Source organism: Varroa destructor, unplaced genomic scaffold (assembly GCF_002443255.2).
Source record: "Varroa destructor unplaced genomic scaffold, Vdes_3.0 BEIS01000003.1, whole genome shotgun sequence".
NCBI classification, from domain to species: domain Eukaryota; kingdom Metazoa; phylum Arthropoda; class Arachnida; order Mesostigmata; family Varroidae; genus Varroa; species Varroa destructor.
Genome location: NW_019211456.1, coordinates 12,380,712 through 12,394,964, shown reverse-complemented (window position 1 = coordinate 12,394,964; position 14,253 = coordinate 12,380,712). Strand labels below are relative to the sequence as shown.

The following is a 14,253-nucleotide window of genomic DNA, read 5'->3' as shown; positions in this document are numbered from 1 at the left end:
TGTGTTTTTAATGTTATTTTCGTTCCACATATGTGGCATGGACTAGTTAGCCAAACCAGCCGTAGCGTCACCCTCATTCAAGCTCGTGTTTAAGTAAATTATTTAAGCACGCGAGAGCTGCCTATAGGTTAAGATTACCATCAGTTTTAACGTACTAACCGGTAGTGAGACGGCCTATCAATTCCCCATTACTCTGTTGATTAATCAGCGGGAACCGGTGCATGTGGTAAATGTAAAGGTCTATGAGGAAGCGTTATACAAGCCAGCCTTCAATTTACGTATTGTATACAGATTTAATCATCGAAAATTTTCCTGGTGAGGTATGGATATAATAAAAACTACTTCGCTATATATTCACTCGTAATGTGCGTTTTTATCGATGTTCGAAATTATTCGGCGAAAATATATACCGAAGCTCCTCGATGTTTGCAGTAAGACTTTTCCGTGGCTAGACAAATGCAGTGAGCGCTTCATGTAGAATGCCTACGACAATGATCTGTGGCACCTCTCTTGAATAAGGAAACGTTCCCGAGGAAGCTCTTAAAGATCTGCTACCACTACCGTTAATCAGCTGCTTGAGGCGATCAACAATGGTTATCCGATCGCTTTTACCGCCAACAGTCAGATCATTCGCGCACAACCGTCGTCCGTACTGATTGTGCTCAACTAGTATAGTTAACGTACGCTGCCGTGATCGATTTGGGCACGCTGAAATATCATAGAGCTAATGAGGGTGATCTTACTAGTGACTCGCCGATCTCATTAAATGGTAGCACCTTTCGTGTGTGAGAATCTTTTATTCTTGTTGTAGAAATAGGCCTATTCCTTGGCACTATTTAATACTCTCGACAGTCTGGATTTTATCTATCTATCTATCTATCGCGCCAGCTATTAGAGCCTCTAACAAACCATAAATATTGTAGATATTGCAGGGTTTCTCAAAAAGAAGCAATTTCATCCAGTATAGGATTGTTAATGTTAATGTACTTCAGCGTGGCGATCTGATATTTTTGTCGAACGTCGCCGTCAGCAATTCTAAACAACACAGGCATCATTCTGAACAACTCTTTTCAATGTAGTTAACAAAGCTAGGTGTTGCAGGCAGAAATGTACGAACATCCTGATTTTAGATGCCAAATCAGTTTTGTTATTCCAAAAAAGTGTGTGAATGATGCTATGGATAGAACCTTGGTTTAAAGCAAACGGGCGAACTTCGAAACCATCCTAGAACGTCTCAATAAAGAAATTGTGACTGTGCTGTGTGCAAGTTCTAAAAGCCAAGTTGAACTCCATGTTCGAGATATTAAGGCCGTTAGTGTTATCGGGTCCAATGCAGGCCGTTGAGCAGAGTTATTTACAGTACGTGAGCATATGCGAGAATTTTTGGGGTCGAACACGAATTCGAGATAAGAGATGGCTCTTTTCAACTGTTTAATATTCGGGACGATCCTTCTGAACATTAGGGTGGCCTTTACCGGTTCATTTTGGACAAACCACTGAGTTTTATCGTTACCTAGGTTCATTCACATTACGCGCATTATACAAAGGAGAAATGACTGAGAAGGTGCGAACAGCTTGAACCCAGTTCCTTTCGCGAAAGTCGCAGCTCTGAAAAAATGCGTTTAGAGCCCTCGCGCGAGCTAGGCTCGGCCTGCTTGATTTTATGCCCATCAAATTATCCAACAAAAGCTAAATAATCAGGCATAGTGGGTCGTGGAACTCGTAGCAAAATGTCAAGACACATTTTAAATACTTTAATCGTTATTTATTGTATACTTACTATAGGGAAAAAGCATTTGCTACTCGCACTAGTGACTGCTATTGACCATATTAAACGCGCAATATATAAACGAGTGGTTTATCTATTTAGAACTCGACAAGAACAGAAGAACGGTCTAGGTCAACCATTGTCGCAGGTACAAACCGGCATACTTTTAAGATTTTGCTTCATCCGGCTAATCTGGCTAACGGGTTGTTACGCAAAGCATGGTAAGTGGCAGCTTTATGACCGATTAAAATAATTATGTGAAGTGAAAAAAAATGAATAAAATATTATCAACAAGGAATTCTTATAGTGTTTGCATGCTGACTCATTGGAAAATCCATGAGCTAATAATCTATAATAGCTTTTATAAGCAGTAGAACGTTCCATTTGTGCAAATGTTCGCTCACCATCAAAAACAAAGAACAGCAGTAGGTCACAGTAGTCGCTAAAAGATCTAAATTTTATGCATGCAATAATACTACTTTTTAGGAAATACATTTCATTCTACCAACTCTGGTGATCGAAATTTCCTTTTTTACTACTGTGGCTTAGGCCATTGTATAGAACTATAAAAAGTCGTAGATTTGCGAAAATGCCGCGTTGAACGCTGACTGTATGGACCGCTTTTATCTTAGAGCTTTCGTTTCTTACTTCACTCTCATAATAACAGTAAAAAACATAAATTATATCGTTCAATAAAGCATAGTGTAGCTACGCTAACAGTCTACAGAATATCGCATGTAATGTTATAGCTGAAGTGTCAATAACAATCAATCTACCAAAATTCATCGTACGTAAGAAAATTAGCGCGAGACGTAAATATCGTTCAACAAGTATTTACTTATTTATTATTGATATAATTCGATACATCACTTTTGTAAATAAACGACTGTGCACGCCGTTGCGCCGTTCAACTGGTCTTCTGTCGTTCTACTTATTATTGATGCTGCTTAACTGTAAGTAATGTTGTTATCACGATCTTCATTTTCTTCAGTTTTATAATAATAATCAATGTTTATAACACTATTACATTAGCATAACAAGATACGTATGCAAAGCAATGTGGTTTTGTTTTTGGAAATGTTATCGCCATATAGAACGCAGGTTCCTAGCGTTACTTGTTATCAGAGAAGAAGGTTTTGAAGATCGAAAAACTTTTATTGAACATTTTCTATGATTCGATATAGATATATAGACAATCATCAGAAGAGGGATTCTTCTGTTTACGTCTGTCGGAGCAAGGTTATTATTAGGTCAGCTCCTGTATAGGGAGCGAAAAAACTCTTCGACACACGCTTCCAGTAGTCACACTTTAGCGTTTATTATTGTATTAGATTTTAGTCGTCATAAACAAAGTTTGACTTGCTAAGCGATTAATTTCTTTTGCTTTGTATTTAATATTCTCATTGCCGCATTATTAGCAAATAGGCGGTTTTCATTTGCCCGAATTTACACCTTTGTATTGAGGAACGACGTACTCATCCAATGTTCTGAAGTATTTTTCCTTTTCTCGACACCGGTGGGAACAACAAGGCTAGACAAGCTAAGCTAGCTGAAACAACTCAGCTTTGTTCTAGCGTCTTACTCATGACATCCTGTTCACTTCTAAGGTGTTTTTATCCAGTTTTTATGGCTTCCTCCCGTGATCGAATTTTGTTTTTGTTGGCGTTTTGTATGTTTGCCTATTTATATGTGACTTAAATACGGCTTATGTAGTACACCTAAAACAAATTATAGTTTATATCCAGGTGAAAATATTTTTAGTTCCACGCCCGGTATTATCGTTAGCCATGGCTACATACAATTCACGTCTTACTAAAGAAACCATCATACCTCAGTAAACCGGTTACGTCCCCGAAAGTGTCCCCCCAACTGAGGTGTCTCTTCAGTTTAGATCCCGAGAGGGATAGTTCAACTGTGAACTCTTCCCCTACAGTTTATGGTTCGTAGCTGTTGACTTATTTCTCATACAGGTTAATTTGTATGAATATTGAAATACGCAATAATATTTGTAGGCAGCAGCAGTTGTGGTAATAATATAACCGTAGTCGGATGGTATTAATTTCCATTCACGCAAACACATCCGGTAAAAATTGTCACAATAATGCATTCTTCATATTCCTCCATTGTGTGTATAATTAAAATTAGCAGAATAAATATTACAGTCAATAGTAATAGAATAAGAATGAATATTATTAGTAGCGGGTTTTAGCACCTAAAAATAACCCGCACAAACATCGACAAAAGCGAAAATGCGACCAATTTCATTGCTTTCGATATTCTGTCGCAGAAAAACTAAGCATTTCCAAACGATGCTGAACAGATACGACTAAAATCCTATTTATTTATCATTGTTTTTATCAAACTAGCATTGTACGAGTGTAAACGCATGTATATATCTATAATGTATCTACGAAGTTTTTACTTCACACATAAAAAAAAGGATGCAGCAATGATTAGGCAAGCTTTTTCCACGTTCGTGATTGCAGTGTGTTATGTTCTCGGATCGGTCGCAGACCACAAAGCAACGCATAAAGCTCCAATGGCTGGTTGTTGACTCAGTCCGTTCATTGTTATCATTATCTGCCAGTGAAGTTCGTCTTTTTCCACCGCAGCATAGAGGTGTAGATATCTCTTGTGGCCATCGACCACGTTATATGTGTATACATAGCTTTCGGTCACTTTTTCCATATAGTACATATGTGTATATAGGCGCAGCAATGTATCACTATATATATATATATATATATATATATATATATATATATATATATATATGCAATTTTAATATGGGTGATACTCAGTAAACCTTCGTAAAATGTTCTTTTCTTTTCTACCAAGTTCTCATTGTGCTTGTCTTATATTCCCTGACTCTATACCTTCCTCGCTTTCTGTCCGGATTTTCTCCGAAATATCAAGACAAGTTGTTACGAAAGATTAGTTCTTTTGCGGATACCTCAAAACGTATAGGAACAATCAGGTGTTCTAGAAGGCTTTTTCAAAGGCTTAGCCCCCCATTGTGAAGGTGGCATCGAGCATGTCACCTGCTTTACTTCGTTCGAGATAGATCCGCGAAATCGATACTCAACTGTTATGAAAGAATTTTTTTTCTGTTTTTTGTTTTTTTCTTTCCTTTCTTGACTTTATTATTATTATTATTATTATTATTACTATTAGCGATATTTATATCATCATCATTAAATAGCAATGAATAATGAAACTTTGACACTGGCGAAATGCACTCAGACTGTCCCACATATATGTAATTGGGTGCGGTGTGGGTTTCGGCTTAGGACCATGAAGCGGCAAATGATGTTGCGTAGTGTATAAGTCGCTACAGCTTCTGGAGACGTGTCATTTAGCCATCAGTGAAGGTCTTACCGGCAAAGAAAGCTTGATGGAGAGATCCTACGTTCTTTTGCATTCGATCTCTGTCTGTGATATATATGCTTTCATCGTATCACCGCCAGTGTGTCAGCATTATGATCATGTCTCAAAGACATGCGGCATCGAAGCAAATCGCAAGCCCTTACTGTCCAAAACTATGTATGCGCTCTGTTACCAGTTTGCGTAAAATCACCACGGGTTAGTTCTATTGTTAATGCTCTTACTGTTGTTTGTTTTATTATTATTGTTGTTTTTGGTCATTGGCACCCTGTCGACTGTTACTGACAGCAGTACCAAACCGAAGAAATGGCAAACATTTATAAAGGTGAATTTCTTCTGCAGTTTACTCTGAATGACAGAACCCTAGTCATTGTTCCATCACCGTCACCTCATTCGATAAACCTGAATAATACTCAAATCTGTTTTTATATCATGTTATAGAAGATGGCCAGTCCTACTGTTAGTACTAACTACCAAGTGTAAAATCACTAAGTGTTGTCATATCGTGTATACAATATATATGTATATATGAACGTAAATGTGTATATCTCTATATACTATGTACAATATAATCATATTCACCATCATATAGTCGTTCCATTAAAATCATGAAATTATAGCTTCCCCTACTTTCAACGCTATCATTGTTCTTTTAAGGTCAGATTAATTGATCTCTTTTTCTCTTTATTTTTAAGGGCTTTATTCTGGCTGCGGCGCCTAACATCGTTGGACCACTTAGTTACGTTTTCGGGAATCGTCCAGGTGATCACACGGCCGGCCACAATGAATAATGATACACACACCCGTCCTACACACAAACTTTTAGATTCCTACAAGTGTTTATGTATATAGATTTATACATACATATATGTATATATTGATCAATATATATCCGGTCAGTATATATATATAATCGTGACGATAATAAGAGTAAAAGGTAAAATTGCGCACTGCAACAGTATCGAAAGTCTACGGACTTGTTCGGTGTTTTCTGTGTTTTGCAAGTATCGACACATATTGTTCTGTTTACGTGTATGTGCGTGATCGGTGAGTTTGTTGATGTATGCAAGCGATTCTTGTTTGGAGTGGATAGAAGTGGCAATTAGTGTATCATCAGGATATCTCAGTCATATCAACAAAGCAGTCAACACTGGCAATCAGACTTTGCGCTCATGAACGTAAAATCATGTCGTTATCTTCAGGCTTAGTTCACGCGGCGCAGATGTGAGCTGTAGACGCGATTACGTAGATTTAAGTCTGCGGCAATATGCCGTTTGCAGATCGCTTCTATTATCAGAAACTACACTTTGACACACCGAATTGTCTAGAATTTAAACCTGCTTTGCATGTATCTCAACTACCATTTTGATATTGGAGAATGAAGGTAGTAACATAAACGTTCATTTCGTACCTTCGTTGGTCTTTAAGAGTAGCCTAATCATATATAAGCGCCTTGATGTTTGCCTATTTTAACCGGCACGACACGTTCGTGGGCTAGTGGCTAAGAGTTTTGTCAAAGGGAAGTTTTACTTCAAACGATTTTTATTGAAAAACCGACTCCTTCTACAAACCACCTTTACGAAATCACATTTCTCACCGCTTGTGTGCTCCACGTAACGGTAAATCTTTGCGAGTTGTTTGTATTTTCATTTCAATTCGGGCACAATATCCCAATTCAAACCCCCTAGAAACGCAGTGAAAACAGTCCAGAATAAAAAACATGTTTCTTTTATATTAGTTTGTGTATAAGGTCATATTTGACAGCAGCTAAATAAACACATTATCAAGGGGAACCCATATAATCACATTTATTTGTCTAGGCCATTTCCACACGTACTTTTGACGAAGCATAGTGCAGGTTGCCCATCTATATCAATGCACGGTGCCGAAGACGATATACGCGATTACAAAACAGCGTTCTTCTGAATACTTTCGGCAACATCTTTTTGGCGACATATATATATATATATATATATATATATATATATATATATATATATATTGGCTCCGCGCGTTCGATGATAGCAATCCGACAGTCTCCTCGTATTTGTCTTTTACTCTTCCCAAGAATATTTTCGAAATAGGGCGGCTTTCCTATTTACGATCTTTGATGATATTTTTCGTGCGCTAAATTCTGTTTTGCTGTTTGCAACGGGAGTATAGTCCACATGTACTTATGAAGATAATTATATAGATGTGTTTACATAATATCGCAATAACAATTAGATTTCATTTGTAATGCGCCTTTGTAGATAACAATCTGGCAGAGTCTGTTCAATGCGCTCTTGATTTTTAACAGCAGTGACTTTACCGATAAAGATCACTTTTCGGTATCGGTAGAGCAACGGAGGCGCCACGCGTTCGCTGAACGCGTATTGTGTACTACAATCACGAATGTAACGTTCCTCGCCCTTATGAACTTATTACGACCCCGAATTTGATAATCCTGTTTTTGATGCGCCAAATAAACGAGGCTCAAACCAGCGCTGTGCTTCGGCCTTTCTTCAATTTTCGAGCATAAATATAGAGAATAAGAGACTCGTACATTCGTAATACTTTGGTGTCAACCAATTAAAATCTCTAGGTGTTGTTTTTCAATAAAATCAAGCAGGACAGATAGAATCACCAAATCTGGCGATACATGTAAGCGGAATTTGCTTGTAGTATAATGTTTACTATCATTTTTATAGTAACTATCACTATCGTTAATAAAGATGAGCAAAAAGCACAACTCACACTGAGGCCATGAACGTGTGGCCACAAGTAGCATCGTGAAGCTTCATTGTTACCACTAGTTTATGCTGTATCTTTCATTGCTTCAGTCCCGTGAAACGACTACGTGTTGGACACGTACGTCGCTCGCGGAAACGGATGGATTCCGAATGCATGTATTAGTAATAGCAGGTAGTTATAATGTGTGTGTGTATATAGGCAATGTTTACAATATTATATTATCAGTAACAAATATATTTACACCAGAAAAACTATTAAAGAAGCCCGAACTACACATACCATTTGCTTATTTAACTGCTGGCTTGGTCTTGAATAAAATCAATTTAGTGGTATTACAGTTGTACCAAGTCAACTGTTATCGTTAATCAGCACTACGCAATCATATATTGTATCTTGTGCCAGTGACAATCGCCTCATCGCAATTACTAGTGCTGTCTGTTTGACGGAGCAATACGTGCATTCAAAGAAAACGAGGACCTTTTCCCAGTCTTTCTATACGAAAGCTATGCTTTTTAGCCCATAATTGCTAGAAAAATTTGACGCACGCACGAGAAATTCGGGGCAAAATTGGTAGTCAATTTTCAAGCATATATCTTATGTCATAACGCAGTAATTTTAACAGGAATCGAATACTGGGAGGGAATATCAACAACTGGGCACCTAATCTTTTTGCCATCGTATTCTGTAAACATGTTTCCATGATGTCTACATCTCTGATTTGTACAAATGGATACAAAGTTTCCTGAACTATAGTAGTTTAAGCGGCCTGGTCCTTGTTGGCCATTTCATAAACTTGGACCAATGTATTTTGCTATTTAAATCCCAACACGTTATTCGGAGTGTAACATACTGTCATCGTTTTAATTACACGTGTATCACGTATACTCCTATCAGTTATGGCTAATTCTACTCAAGTACCTGCTAAATTCAATATCAATTGTTTTTCTCAGTAACAATAAGAAAGCAATCTAGCTCAAAAATTAACCACCGAATCATTTTCGTGGTTACTTCTCAAAAGTTACTTGCTACTTCGGTATTTTTTAAAAATTAGTCGTTTTACTGTGCAACGGTACTAAAAACCATTAGACGGATTTTTGGCGTGCTTGCTATTTGCGTCAAAACATTCGTTTTTGCCAAAGCGACAGCAGCTGCAATGGAGCGAATATAGGTTGTTGTAAATATCAACCTGCTAGAACAGAAATTGGAATTAGTTATTATTTTATTGTTAAGCCAACAGTACAACAGGTTGGTTATGTGATGTACAATGGCATTGAATTATTGATAGACACGTTCAAGAATTTGTGGCGTACATTTTTCAACGCTCTCGCCAAAAACTCATGCTCGATTGTGAGTACGTGTACAAAAGCTTTATTAAGTTTCGAACCGTGTTTTGTAGAAGAGAACAAGAATCCCGGCAGACTGTCAACATCCATTGTATTGTTTATTTTTGTGTATATTTTTCATATTTTCGTTTCGTCTTTCTCTTAGTGTTTGTCCTCTTTGTTTTCCGTCTGCTATATAATGAGATAACACAAATTTTTCTGCATATTGGAAAAGATCCGCAACAAAAAGGCGTGTGCGGTCTTCACCACTGACTAATCCTATTTGTCGGGGTGAGGATAGGGACCGGTATATTATGTGTAAATATATATATATATATATACATATACATGATGGATGTGTATATATATTGTGTTTTATCATCGTCGTTATTACCATAGGTTTGCTTTTGTCGATGTTGTGAAATATGGAAATCAGCAATACGTGGAATGCACAAAAATTCGTACAATACGATATATGTATATATATATATTTTTTTACACACGCATTTCCGTTTCTCTCTTATTTCTCCCCACGACCCGAGCAACGTCAGTTCTTCGTATCTTTACATTCGCAAAATTGACAGCAATCGCCGCCTAATATATATATATATATATATATATATATATATTATATATATATATATATTTATATATATATCAGTTGACATGAGCGTGATTTACACGCTGAAGCCTGTTTCATCTTTGCACCAATTAATTTTATGTATATGTATATCTATATATTATATTACATCAGCAATATAATAATAATAATCCTTTAAAAACTAACACTGTGTTTTCCGCCGACGCCGACGATGCTCGTGCTCGTTGTCACGTTCACGACTGATTGGATGTCAGTTTAAACCGCTCATAGCCTTCTGATTACCACGTTGCACGCTCGGTCCTTGGTGTCAATCATACCCAAGCTAGCTGTGCGATAAATACTCATGTGAATTTTATATAGTAATACACTCTAAGAGGGAAAAGTGCGGTTTGTTTTTTCTTACTGAATGAGAAAAAAGGGCGCCTGTAATGAAGGTGAGGCGCACAACACAGACTCCCAAAACCGCAGTTTCTATAAACATTCGATTACCCTTTTCTTTGTTTTCTTTTTCCTCTTAATTCGTTCTGCGCATTTTTGACTTCATTAAGACGTGTCTGTATATCGTCGATAGTGCTATAATAGTGCTGAAGTGCATGACAGATCCGTTGGATACCCTCAGATGAAGAATTGATGTCTTTGGTAGCGTTCTAGCGGCATCGTGATACGTTTCTCCCTAGCCAGCGTTTATTGAAAACCACTAACCCCTTTCTTTTGAGCAGCATTTTCTAAGTAATTTGGATAATGTACTTTTTGTCATCGCTTGTCTACCAAGAATGCACGGTCGTAACAATTTAAGGTTGAATAGGCCCTCCTTAAGTGGCGTGCCTCATAGGAGAATTGTCTTTTTTTGGTAATGCCTTATTAATTGCCTGATCAATTTTTCGTCAATGGGAAAGGCCTCAGTTAAGAGTGAAGTTTCCTTTATCGAAGCTCTATTCAATATCGTAACAAACTATCAGTTAATCACAAACATATATCGAAACACCGACAAACCAACATGCCAACAATGCATACGAAACGGATGCGTGGGATAGTTTGTCACACGTATCGTCTATCGCTGGCATCTACGACGAAAACTGTAATTAAATTCATCGATAACCTACTAATACTATGGTATGAACAATTTCCAATACGAGAACACAAGCATTAGATTTTTTCAGTTGCTAACAGTGTTGCTAACAACCAGCGAGGGTTTGTGTCCGCTACGTCCCGCCTCTGCACGTGCAAAGGACAAGCTCTAGTTTTATTATAACTAACATTATTATTGTTATTATTATTAGCAATATTATTTAGGCTAAGGTGTGTACAAGTTTGTAAGATCTACACAGTTCGGAATATGGTATCACTTGGTGGGAAGAACTTCCAATTGCGAAGCAAGAACGAAGTGATTCGAGGCTTTGTGGCTGGCGCAGAACGAATGTCAGAAATATCTTTTTTTTTTCAATATATCCATGAATAGTAATGTGCGTGTTCGACAACGCTTTTATCCTGGCATTATCGTGATTATCATCATCAGTGTTATTATTGTCCTACCATGGATAAGCACATACATTGCTTTCTCGTTAGTACAACCGCTACATTGTAAGTGCAAATACTAAGCGATAAGATTAGGGCTAGCATGTGTTTAAAGTCTAGTAGTTTTGTTGCAACTACCATCCAACATCATCAGCATTTCCATCATCATTATAATCCTCATCGTCATCAGCGTATTCTGTGTCTACCAGATGTGTTCTTGTTTCCCGCACGTGTTAGGCTATCGATCACGGCATCATCAACAGTATTTTTATAGTGGTATGATTATCTCTACACAATGAGAATAAAGTTGGCACTAGTCTTTGGTGTCTCTCCTTTGCGCTTGCTTACTTTCCGTCCCTCAATGTTTTTTCGTTCCGATGGAGCAGATCTCAGCAGCAATAGTTATGGTGGTAATAAAACTGATTTGATACATATATATATATATATATATATATATCGACAACGATTGTTGATTTTTGCCGTACATGCGTAGGATGGATGATACAATGAATAGCCACTTGGGTCTTTGATTAGTGTAGAGACTTTACCTTCAACTAACCTCCCGTTATCCGATCCTCTTTTTTCAAAAGTGACACAAAGGTGTGAACAATGTTCTTTATAAATATGCCCGCGCTACATGTAGTTTTCCGTGTTTTTGTTATTATGTAGGTAACTACATACACAATAGATCGCCACACTTTCGTTTTTGTTTTGTTTTTATAGCCACTTTATGTACATTAGAATAGGTTGTTATATAATTACATATTTTTCCCCTCAGCCTTATTTTTTGGATATATATGTATATCCGTCAATGGAAAAAGAAACCTGCAGATGAAAATAATGATATGTTGTTGTTATGTTTTCGTTTTCGCCTCATCATATCTTTCGTTTTATAACTCCTTTGATACTTCGTCTCTCCACCGATTTCTATCACCAGTAATAATCTGAATACAATTATATGCATGTATGTATATATATATTTTTTTATGAATATATGAGAATCTAGTAGCGGACTGTTGTCAGTCGCCAATGGGAGCCGACTTCATCAATCAACTACATGTACAATTGTCACTTTTTGTTGTTATTGTTTTACAGTAATCTAATATATAATAATAATAACATTAGATTATTATACATATACACGATGTAATAATAAAATAGATGAGTGGAAAGACAAAATACGCTGTAATGTAATATATAATTACAATTATATTAATATAATAAGAACATTAATTGACGCTAAAATATAATTAGCGGTAAGAGTGGTGATAAACCAAACAAACTTCAAAATGCATTTTAGTAAACATCATGGCACCCCCCTCTACTGAAAAGAGTGTGGATGAGGTCTATAGTTTCAACATGGACAAGCTCACCGCACGCCATAGCAAAAGGAACAGCGCGCAGCACAGGCCTTTAAACTAGGCCGCTCGTCATATATAGATGTATGTGTGTATATATATATATTTCGAGATGTATATATTTAGATATATAGAATATGATGTATATATAATGATTTTTTGTCTGCCACTTTCAGTTTCGATCCTTCATCGTGCGTCAGTAATTGGAGAAAGTAATAATAATTATTATTAAATAATTATCGCGATTATTCCCTGTGTTATCGGCAGGCAAACTCAAGGCAGCAGCTACATGGAGGTGTTCACGTTTAAGTTATGATAACAACTCGTTGCTGGTGGACAAAACACCATTCGATGAGACTGTCACCGCAAATGCCGTTCCACAACAGAACAAAGACAGTTTTCTTTTTTGTTTTGCCCGCCCACGATGCCGTTTTCTGAGACACTTTGCGCGGTTGTCGGTGACAAATGGATGACTACCGGTTCATCACTGACAACTGACTTTACGCGTGCGTAAAACGCATACAAACGAATCGGCGATACAGAATGATTGACTGCCTGTCGGGAGTTCTCTATTCCTCCATTCCTTCTGCTACAGATGTTTTGGCAGTAATTATCGCCATGATTGTTGCGGTCGTAATTACTCGTCAACACTGGACTTTAAGCGCTGATTAAGAGATAGTCGACCGTGGAAGTTCCTTCGGCAGTTTGCAGGAGGGTAAGCATATTTTCACTGGCCCATTCTAAACCTTTCACCACTGCTCCTCATCGCCTCGAGTAAACTGTCTTCGAACGGACGAGAGGCCTAAGCGTTAACTGTTTGCAAACAGGTGCCACCACCATTAACATTAGTAAGATCAAGTCGTTAACAAATTGCATATATATGTAGACATGGCTGTGACGTTCTGTGTTTTCATTGGGGTGTTCCTAACCTCATTGTTGCCGTTTCTACTGTCATTGTTGTTCGTTGTTGTTATTGTTGTCGGGTATGTTGCTGCTGCGACTTTTCCGCCGTGGTTATTTTTCCTTCACTCCCCCTTCTTTATACCTCATATTGTTTTATTTTTTATACCTCACATTGTTTTATTTTTTATACCTCACATTGTTTTATAACTATTATAACGTTATTGTATAATATCAAAGATGACTACTGAAGCTCAGCTGCATGTTCCTACCAGCCCTAAACATAAAGCGGCCTGGCAGATGTCAGCGAGTTCCTAGACTCCCGGCGACGCCCCGCTGTTCGTGCTGGGGTTCCACTTGCGCTTAGACACTGAGACAAAGCAATTCATTCGTAGTTGTGATAGCAGTAGTTTACCTGAACACTGTCGGGGGCGGCCGAGCCACGATAATGCGTAAGTAAAAATCCACACGTCCATACACTCAATAAACATATCTAATCTCATTCTCCTTCCATTTACTGTGAGTGAGTAGATCTGTGTATGCGTGTGTTGAAGGACATTACACGTGTGTATTCGCCTTTATGTGCAGCTGACTTTACCCCTTATCACTGGTAGAATTTACCAATTATATCTATCATGCCTCTCAGTACACGCATACACAGAACCACTCAAA

At 37.6% G+C, this 14,253-nt stretch overlaps 1 long non-coding RNA gene across 1 annotated transcript; it reads left to right on the top strand.

Annotated features, from left to right (window-relative positions):
• The first annotated feature begins 4,394 nt into the window (after positions 1 to 4,394).
• LOC147756532 (uncharacterized) lies at positions 4,395 to 13,100 on the top strand. Its single transcript, XR_015324996.1, has 2 exons — positions 4,395 to 5,350; positions 5,848 to 13,100. It is a non-coding gene; the product is annotated as an uncharacterized LOC147756532 (long non-coding RNA).
• Positions 13,101 to 14,253: the final 1,153 nt, after the last annotated feature.